This window comes from Lycium ferocissimum, chromosome 3, assembly GCF_029784015.1.
Source record: "Lycium ferocissimum isolate CSIRO_LF1 chromosome 3, AGI_CSIRO_Lferr_CH_V1, whole genome shotgun sequence".
Classification (NCBI taxonomy): domain Eukaryota; kingdom Viridiplantae; phylum Streptophyta; class Magnoliopsida; order Solanales; family Solanaceae; genus Lycium; species Lycium ferocissimum.
In genome coordinates this window covers 70,129,239-70,140,536 of record NC_081344.1, presented here as the reverse complement: position 1 = coordinate 70,140,536, position 11,298 = coordinate 70,129,239, and the positions used below count along the sequence as shown (strand labels likewise).

At 31.5% G+C, this 11,298-nt stretch overlaps 1 pseudogene; it reads left to right on the top strand.

Annotated features, from left to right (window-relative positions):
- The first annotated feature begins 4,108 nt into the window (after positions 1-4,108).
- On the top strand, positions 4,109-8,141 carry LOC132050615 (CDT1-like protein a, chloroplastic; annotated as a pseudogene).
- Positions 8,142-11,298: the final 3,157 nt, after the last annotated feature.

Below are 11,298 nucleotides of genomic sequence, written 5' to 3'. Positions count from 1 at the left end.
GATGGATATGGGTTGGTGACTTTATTTTAAAAAAAAAAAAACATTTTTGGGAAATAAACTTAAGGGGACCCTAGGACCCTGTTTACTACTTTCCGCCGCACCTTTATTTTAAGTTACTCCCTCCATTTTTTTGTCTTATTTAATTGACGAATTTTAAAAATATAAAAAAAATTTAATCACAATATTTTAAATTAAAAAGGTGTATAGCGAGTGACATAGCTAGTTTGAGCAAATACTTACTCATACCGATGTTTACATCAAACCAATTAAACTTATCGTGGTTTATTAATTTAATAAAGTGAAAATATAAATTAATTAGTCATAATAAAGTGCTAGTATTCTATCACATGTTATGTATCTACTTATTTGGTGTGAGCACTCAACATAATGTGAGTAAATTTTTACTACTAGCATGTGGTAAGGCATTCTTTAGTTTAGTGGCCACAAAAAAAAAAATAGTTTAAACCAGTTAAAATTTTAAGGCCTACCATTTTAATATTCCTTGAACCCTTTATTGCTCAATTAATATTTTTTTTCTTAAAAATTTTGGTTTCCGATGGTAACAACTTTAAATCATTTTAATCCAAATATACTCCCTCCGTCCCAATTTGTTTGAAGGTACTCGTCCTTATTTAAACAAACAACTTTTTTTTGACTTTATTTTAAATATATTTTTATAAAATATTTTATCATAAAATTCCGTATATTCAAAACTTATGCATAAAAGGTACTTTTTTTCCGTACAATTAATAATTCACAATATAAGAAAAGAGTTGGAGAAAATCATAACGAAAGAAAAAAAGAGCCGTTTACTAAAGCGTGTGTCAACCTTCAATTATTTTATTTTAGTGGCAAAAAAAAAAACACTTTATTGATAAAATTTTATAAAAAGATTCAAATTTTAAGGCCTAAAAGAGACATGGCACTTTTTGTCCCTCCGTTATTGATAAAATTTTATTTTTCCTTGAATACTTAACAAAACATTTAATCTTTTAATGGTAGAACGAGTGTTTAAGTTCCTTTATGTAAAATATGTTTAAATATTTGAACAATTTTTAGAATTATATTACTTTCAAATATATAAAGTAACAACACACTTATTACGTCCCTCAATTTTTGTGTGATTGGCTCAGATTTGACACAAGTATTTAGAAAAGACATAAAAACTTAAATTTGTGGTCAAAACAAACTTGAACACTTTACTATAAATTATTTCACTAAGGGTGAATTAATAATTAAGTTGTTTCTAATTATATAAAGGTGACATTCTCATTTGGAACAATAAAAAGAAAATTGACACATAAATTAGGAATTATAATAGATTATAAATATCCTACCAACCCCAAATCGTTTAATATTGATATAAATATAATTAAAAAGGAAAACTTTTTTTTTTTTTTTACAAAATACAAACTTTTAGATATTTATGCTTACATTTAAAAAGTTAAATTATTTCTAAATATAAAAATGTCCGTCAATCTTTTTAGACAAACTAATAAAAATAAAATTTTCTTTGACTTAATTTTAAATATAGTTGAACGGTTAACAATTATGATAAATTCGTGAATATTCCTAAAACATAAATAAATCAAAAGTATGCAGTTTAAATATGCTTAACTAAATATTACAAGTATCAAGACTAAAAGTGCTACTAACTCTACTTAAAAATAGAAAAAAAGAATAAATAACGAGTAACTTCTTCGTCCGTCCAAATTATTACAACATCCAAAGTTCACTAATTACGCCTAACTAATGGCCCTATTCCCCGATAAAATTTTGCGCTAAATCTTTACGTGGCAGGGTCAAGAGTCTATTTCAAGATTAATCTATTTTGTATTAAAGAAGTCTATATAAGTAGTTCATATACAACAAAATATTATAAATACCCCATAGACCATTTTTTCATCTTATTACTCAATTCACAAGTGCCTCTCATCATTTTCTTTATGTTTGTTATAAAACGGATTTCGTGTTTATTTTATTTTATTATATTTATTACTATTTCTCATTATTTAACTGGAGTCATCTATCTAACCTTTCACTATTACATACATAAAAAGAAGAAATCCAAATCGGATCCGACCCGAATGATGCATCATCTATCGGCTCCATCTATGGATCCATGGAGCTCCAAAACACCCGAAAAGCCAATCACTGCTCCTCGCCGGACTCGAAATCGGAGCACCGCACTTTCATTGAAAGATATCCGACAAGCCGCACCGAAGCTCCGCAAACCCGACCCGACCCGGGAATGAAACCCGACCCGACCCGCCAGTGAAAAATTAAGTAAATTTTTCTTCAGCTAAAAAGAAGCATAGATATTTAGAAAAGTAAGTGTTTCTTTTTTTTTTATTATTTTGTATATATTGTATTTGTAAGTTTATTGAATGGGGATAATTTCTATAATTATATAATTCAGCATGAAATATTACACTGACGTAGGCCATATATTTTTTAATTTACATCCTAAAGAAAACTTTTTTTTTTGCAACAGTTATATATAAAGATGATTTTTTATACACTTAATTTTAGTAATAAAAGTATAAAAGTATAATAATGTATAAAAGGGCCATTTTGGGTAAATTGTTATTTTCCCTAAATGTATAAACCACTAAAATTTCAGCTACCAGAAAAGTAAGTGTTTTGTTTTACAATTTTTTTTTTTTTTTTTTTTTTTACACATAATCTTTAGGAAAACTATGTGTTATAAGTAAATAAACAATTGAAATGTATAAAAACACTTAAGTTTCACCAAATAGGGAAAATTACGCTATATTTCTACCGGGAAAAATATTTACCTGTTTAGCCATTTTTTTCAAGTAAAACACCTTTTACATTTTATTTCAAGGTGGATTCATTGTTTACAATGAGTGTATAATATTGTATAGTGTCTATAATGTTGTAACCGTGTGTATAAGTAGTTGTATATAAAAAAAAAAGTTGATTATGCGAATGTAAACTGAAAATATGGCTAGGATAGGTGTAATATATTATGTTATGGTTGTATATATTATTGAATCCCTCATCTCAAAAGTAATTTGGCTATATAGGTGTAATATATCATATTGGTTGTATATATAGTCATCCTATCAAAAGAGGTCCATTTCTATATATTGAATGTATTATATTATATAGAATCCCTCATCTCAAAAGTAATTTGGCTATAGGTATAATGTAATAAATAGGTGTAATATATCATATTGGGTTGTATATATTTTGAACCCCAATCTCAAAAGTAATTTGGCTATGAAAGTGTAATATATTATCTGAGGTATATAAGAATCCCTTATGTCAAAAGTATAATTATTATTAAATATATTATGGTTAATCTCAATCTCAAAAGTAATATGGCTACATAGGTGTAATATATCATTTTGGGTTATATATTCAATCCTCATCTCAAAAGTAATTTACTATATAGGTGTAATATATTATGGTGAGATATAATTTGTTTAAATTCATAGTTTCAGCCAAACAATAATGTTTGGATGTGTTATTGGATGGAGACGGATCTAAATTTTATAAACAAAATAAATAATTGATTCAAAAACCAAATTAAATGTATAAAACCACTTAAATTTTGGCAAATATTAAATTAAGTAATCTCTAATTTTAATAGTACTATGTGTTGAGAGTATAATGTGTTTCAATTCATAATTAAAAAACCATATAAATCAAGTTTAATGTGCGCTTACATTGTTGGCACAAAGCTACATATGTTCTTGTTTTTAGATTTTTAGAGCTGGGATTTTTGGATTTTTTTTTTGTTTTTGGTTTTAACATTGTTGTGTTTGTATAGGTACGAATTGTTGGTCGAATTCTTCAGTAGAATGGCCAATTCGATTCGAGTTGCTGAAGTTGATTTTCTTCATCAACATTTACAAACATTCCACAAAAGTGGAGTGTCAGATAATGACTTAGGTATGCAAATGAAATTTTACAAAATGTTTATTGATGATTTGTCTAAAAAATGTTTTTTTGAATAAACGAATACGATACTTCTCAAAAGATATTTTATAATGGTTAGATCATAATTTCGAATAAATAATTTTAGGGGCATAAAAGTAAGGAGTACATATGAACAATTATTTTATTTTTAAGGACAACAACGTTCTTTCCCAAAAAATTTATTTGTTGCGAGGACAAAAAAGCCGACGAACACAAAATAGGAACAAAAGTGCAAATGACCCAAATTACAACAATCCAAGGTTCACGAAGTACAGCCCATGAGCCTTTCCCGCTAATAAAATTTCACGCCAAAATCTTACGTGGCAAATAAACACATCAGCTTCCACCTCAGCTTTCCCGCTAATTAGCGCCAAATCCGACCTGGCATAGTAGCCACGTCAGCATCTTTCCCGCCAGAAAAAAATGCTACTACATATGGTAACCTCAACGCCGTCTCTTCACATTCTCTGCAAAAAAAAGTACTCATCAATTTCTTAAACAGATTTCCTTTTTAATTTGTTAATCTAATTTTTTTTAATTAATGGAGTCATCTACTGAACCTTCTTCACTATTGCATACATTCAAGTCTAAAAAGAAACTCCAAATCGGATCCGACCCGAATGATCCATCATCTACCGGGGCACCATCTATGGATCCATGGAGCTCCAAAACACCCGAAAAGCCAATCACTGCTCTTCGCCGGACTCGTAATCGGAGCACCGCACTTTCATTGAAAAATATCCGACAAGCCGCACAGAACCTCCGGAAACCCGACCCGACCCGCCCGAAGAATGACACCTCATTGAGCTCGGTGAAACCCGACCCGACCCGCCTGACTTCTTCTGAATGTTCTTCAGCTAAAGTGAAGAAGCATGTAACTCCAGTAAAGCTACCTCAGAAGTAAGTGTTTTTTATTTATTTTTCTGACAAATTTTAATTTATTTTGGATGTTACATAATGTGGATTTGTTATATTGGAAAGGAGATGGATCTAGAATTTTATAAGCAAAATAAACAATGGATTTAAAAACTCCGTTTATTAAATGTATAAGAACACTAAAATTTCAGCAAATATTAAACTCTGAATCCCTAATTTCAAAAGTACTATGTTTTGAAATTTTCAGAGCTACATCTAGAACTGTTTTCGAATTTTATAAGCAAAATAAACAATGGAATCGAAAATTTCCAATTTATCAAATGTATAAAAAGACTAATTTCAGCGAATATTTACCAAATAAAAAAAAAATTGAGCAAATATTAATTTTGAACCCCTAATTTCAAAAGTATTATTTGTTGGGAGTATACTGTGTTTCAATTCACAATCAAAGGTTGACTCAATCAAGTTTAACGTGCGCTTAAATCGTTGGCACAAAGCTACACATGTTCTTGTTTTCAGATTTTCAGTGCTTTTTTGGTTTTAACATTGTTGTGTTTGTATAGGTACGAATTGTTGGTTGAATTCTTCAGTAGAATGGCCAATTCGATTCGGTTGCTGAAGTTGAAGGGTTCTTCGACGACATTTACAAACATTAGTACAAAAGTGGAGTGCCTAACAGATAGGTATGCAGATGATATTTTTGATACATTTTTATTGATGATTTGTTTATTTTTGTAAAAGTCGCCAATTTCTAAATACAATGGCCATAAAAGTGACTAATTGTGCAAATCTGCGGAGTATGTACACACTCAAATTATTATCGGAATACTCTTAGTTTTGAATTTTAGACACCTCTGGTCTAATTTGAAATAGTTGCCAGTTGGCCGTAAAAAATTGGTTATTTTTGCAAATCAAAGAACACATGAAAACTGAACAGTGAATGCATTTACTGATGATTTGTCTATGAATTATTGCTTAATTGTGTGGCTCTCTGTTGATTGTGCAGGAAGTTTACTTACAATCACTTAGCGCAGATGAAGTTTCTTTTACCCGAGGCGATTGAGATAAAAAAGATGCTTGTGTTCGATGAACGAACAAGCTGTATGAAGCCTGATCTTCATATTACGTTAAATGCTAACAGAGTTGAAGTTGATGAGAAGCTGAAATCCTCTAGTGGCAATGTACAACTGTGGGACGTCTTCCGCCATCGGATTTTGGATTTCTTTAAATCCCACCCTGAGGTAAGACAGACTTTCTAACTTGTGCTAGTTTTGACAATTGGAAAAATTGCTCTCCGATGGTATGTCTGAGACTGTTCGTCGTAATTTATGTGACGGTATTTTGATTTTGAGAGTCAAATGAGTTGTCTTCTTATTGTAATTTTTTCATGTCTTTTAAATATTTTAAATTATTCATAATTGTGACTATAGACCCTTGTGGTCTGGCCTCCGCGCATAGCGGGAGCTTGTGCACCGGGCTGTTCTTTATTGTGACTTATAGTACTTTTTACTTAGTTATGCAAATTTTATTTCGAAAAATTTCAAGATACTATGTTCAAACACACCTTAAGTAAGAAGTTTGAATCTCACATAAACTGGGACAGTGAGTCTACTATTTATAGACTTAAATCTTTGTTGATTGAAATGAAACTAGTACAGGGATATCCCTTTTCTGCCTGATATCCTTTTCTTCCCGACCTCGAATTCCTCCAAAAGGTGAAAAAAATAGGTTATATTAACATATTTTTGCTTTTTCACCAAAACTAGTGTTGTTAACAAATGTTATTTCTGAATTTCAGGGAGATGACATTCCTGAGGAAGCACTACCAGGATCATTGGGTGCGTCAAAGCAAGACCTCTTGACGAACTCGTTAACTCCTGCGGGCCAACAGTTGATGAACGAAACACCAATTGGTTCAGTCCAGAAGCCGCCAGCATCTGTATCTCACCTGTCTCAATCTTTCAGGAAATCCTTTTCCAATCGAGCATCTATTAGCGCGGAACCCAAGATTGTTAATTGCTCCACCAATAACACCTCTAAAGCTGCAAATGAAACTCCTAAATTGCTTAGGACCACAAGATTCTCAACACGAGGGGTTAATTCCGCTACTTTACCTCCATCTCCCGTACCATCAACTCCATTAAAAAATTCGAAGATTGAAGATTGTTCGTCTTTGTTATGTGCGGAAAGTACTCCAGCAAAACTTACATCGACTCCAGCAAAATTGATGGCTTCTACACCTGCGATCCAACCTCCCAAGAGATGCTATATGAGTCCAGATGGCGAGTCAACCGAATCACCAATAAAGCTAGCTAGGCGCCCTCCTCCTAGTAGGTTGTTGACCTTTGATACTCCTGTGAAGAGTTCAAAAGTTACAGCAGATGATGAAATCCTTGACATTCTTAACGGAAATCTTCTACAGTCGGTAAGACACTTCTTACATGACACCATTTCCTTGCTAATAATATAAGAAGTTGATTCTTTGAACTGAGAAATTAGGATATCTGTATTTCTTGGTCTACTATTTGAGGTTAGTGTGCTAATTTTTCACGGATTTGCAGATTAGAGACAAAAAGCAGAAGGCATTAGAGGAGAATGATCCAGCCATATCCCAAGCGAAATGGCGGAAGAAAATGATTTGGAGCTTGCCTAAGTTTTTCGACATGATTTACTTCCTATTTCAATCGATGAAATGCTCTGTGATTACTAAAGAGGAGCTTATGCACAAAGTGATTTCGAGCCATCTAGATATTGCTGATAAAAGTAAGTCTCGGTTCATAATTATTTGCATACACTTTGACAATATGAAGCTCCTTCTAACCTGAAACTTTTTTCTTCTTTCTTTACAGGAGAAGTTGAAGAGCAACTCCGGTTATTGCACAAAGTGATTTCGAGCCATCTAGATATTGCTGATAAAAGTAAGTCTCAGTTCATAATCTTTTGCATACACTTTGACAATATGAAGCTCCTTCTAACCTGATACTTTTTTCTTCTTTCTTTACAGGAGAAGTTGAAGAGCAACTCCGGTTATTGCAAAAAATAGCTCCTTAATGGATTTCTGAAAAGCTGTCATCTAGTGGTGATCTTCTGTTGCGGTAAGCTTTAATTCTTCTTTGCACGCACCCCCCAACAAATCATTCGTTTGCTTTTGGTTAAATCTTGAATTCACCTCAGTGCTTGACATAACTTTAAGTATTATGTGCTGTCTTCTAAGGGGCTTGATGTGATTATTTTTGTTTTTTGTTGCAGTGTTAGCAAGGTATCAAATGCTGAATCAATACATGCAAGAATAGCTGAAGCAAAGTGAGAGAAAGCAAGGGCAGGAATTTTTTTTACAGTAGTAAGGGGTTCAAAAATGGCATTAGGTCATAGGTTTAAATCTCAAGTGAGACATTCTTAGTACATCTGTGTGAATTTCCTTGTATGAATTCTTGACTCCGTCACTGTCATCAAGTTTAAATTCTGAATCCGCTTTTGTTATGACAGGGAAACAGCAAGGAAGCTACAAGGACAAGATGACATGAGAGGTCATGACAGCAAGGCCTGGCATAGTAGCCACGTCAGCATCTTTCCCGCCAGAAAAAATGCTACTACATATAGTAACCTCAACGCCGTCTCTTCACATTTCCCTCTACAACTCTCTGCAAAAAAAATACTCATCAATTTCTCAATCTTAGCTTAAACAGATCCCTTATTTATTTTGTTAATCTATTTTTTTTTTAAAAAATTAGGGATAAGGCACTATTACACCCCTGTACTATACTCGAAGTTGCTACGACACACCTTACATTTTTCTGGGTCCTATTACCCCCCTAAAATTATTTAAAACGTAATATTTACCCCCCTAAACGCTGATGCCCACTCTTATATGGGAGAGTGATATACACTCTCCTTGCCACATGTGTATTTATTTGTTTTAAAAATAAATTTCAGCTTACGTGTCAATTTTTTAAAAAATAAAATAAAAAACTGATTTTTTTTTTAAAAAAATTGATTTTTAAAACCCCTTTTTTAATTTGTTTTTTTTTTGAAATTTTGATTTTTTTAAAACCCATTTAAAAAAAAAAAAACTGAAAACTAGGATTAAAAAACTGAATTTTCTTTAAAAAAATGATTTTTAAAACCAGTTTTAAAAAAAAAAAAATTAATTTAATTTTTTTTAGAACCCGTTTTTTTTAAAAAAAAAAAAGAAACTGAAACATGAATTGTTTTAAAATATGGAAAAATGGATTTGTTAAAAATATGGAAAACTTTATTATTTTTTAAAATGTCTTAAAAATCTTGATTTTCATGATTTCATTTTCTTAGGACACTTTTTATTTTTCAAAATGAAATCCGAAAAAAGTGTTTTTCTTGTCAAAATGTGAAAAAACTGAATTTTTATAAAATTTTGGAAAATTTATCTCCATCATTTTTTAAAATGCGGAAAACCCATTTTTAAAACGTGGAAAACCAGTTTTTAAATCTAAATTTGGAAAACTGATTTATTTTCATATTTTAAGAAAATACGGATTCTTTTAAGAAAAAAATTAAAATTTCCGTTTTTTATGTTTCTTTATTCTTTGCCACGTCGCTTTGGGGGTAATTATTCCGTTTTAAATAAGTTTAGGGGTAATAGGACTCAGAAAAAGGTAAGGTGTGTCGTAGCAACTTAGGGTATAGTTCAGGGGGGTAATAGTGCTTTATCCCAAACAATTAATGGAGTCATCTACTCAACCTTCTTCACTATTACATACATTCAAGTCGAAGAAGAAACTCCAAATCGGATCCAACCCGAATGACCCATCATCTATCGGGGCTCCATCTATGGATCCATGGAGCTCCAAAACACCCGAAAACCAATCACTGCTCCTCGCCGGACTCAAAATCGGAGCACCGCACTTTCATTAAAAGATATCCGACAAGCCGCACAGAAGCTCCGGAAACCCGACCCAACCCGAAAGGTGATAACCGACCCGACAGGTGAAACAACCCGAGTTAGAGTCTTCTTCTTCTTCAGCTAAAGGGAAGAAGCATGTAAATCCAGTAAAGCTACCAGAAAAGTAAGTGTTTCTTTTTTTTCATTTTTTTTTTTTTTGGATTTTATATAATCTGGATCTATTTGTAAGTTTATTAAATGGGGATAATTTCAATAATATACAATTCAGCATGACATATTACACTGACGTAGCCATATATTTTTTAATTTACATCCGCATAGCCAATTTTTTTTTTTGGCTATATACAACATTATACACTTACTTTAGACAATGTATAAACCTTGTATAAAAGCGTATAATAATGTATAAAAGGGCCATTTTGGGTAAATTGTTATTTTCCCTAAATGTATAAAACCACTAAAATTTCAGCTACCAGAAAAGTAAGTGTTTTGTTTTACAATTTTTTTTTTTTTTTGGATTTTACATAATCTGGATCTATGTGTTATAAGCAAAATAAACAACGGAAATGTATAAAAACACTTAAGTTTCAGCAAATAGGGAAAATTACGCTCTATGTCTACCGGCAAAGAATATTTACCTGGTTTAGCCCCTTTTTTTCCGTAAAACACCTCTTATACACTTTTATACAAGGTGGGCACATTGTTTACAATGAGTGTATAATATTGTTTAGTGTCGTATAATGTTGTAACCGTGTGTATAAGCACTGTTGCGAACAAAAAAAAGTTGATTATGCGAATGTAAACTGAAAATATGGCTATATAGGTGTAATATATTATGTTTGGCTGTATATATTTTGAATCCCTAATCTCAAAAGTAATTTGGCTAAATAGGTGTAATATATCATATTGGGTTGTATATATTTTGAATTCCTCGTCTCAAAAGTAATTTGGCTATACAGGTGTAATATATTATACTGGGTTGTATATATTCTGAATCCCTAATCTCAAAAGTAATATGGCTATATAGGTGTAATATATTATATTGGGTTGTATATATTCTGAATCCCTAATCTCAAAAGTAATATGGCTACATAGGTGTAATATATCATTTTGGGTTGTATATATTCTGAATCCCTCATCTCAAAAGTAATTTGGCTATATAGGTGTAATATATTATGTTGAGATATAATTTGTTTAAATTCATAGTTTCAACAGTATAATGTTTGGATAAGTGTTATTGGATGGAGACGGATCTAGAATTTTATAAGCAAAATAAACAATTGATTCAAAAATTCCGTTTATTAAATGTATAAAACCACTTAAATTTCGGCAAATATTAAATTCTGAATCTCTAATTTTAATAGTACTATGTGTTGAGAGTATAATGTGTTTCAATTCATAATTAAAGGTTGAATCCATCAAGTTTAATGTGCGCTTACATTGTTGGCACAAAGCTACACATGTTCTTGTTTTCAGATTTTCAGAGCTGGGATTTTCGGATTTTTTTTTTGTTTTTTGGTTTTAACATTGTTGTGTTTGTATAGGTACGAATTGTTGGTCGAATTCTTCAGTAGAATGGCCAATTCGATTCGGTT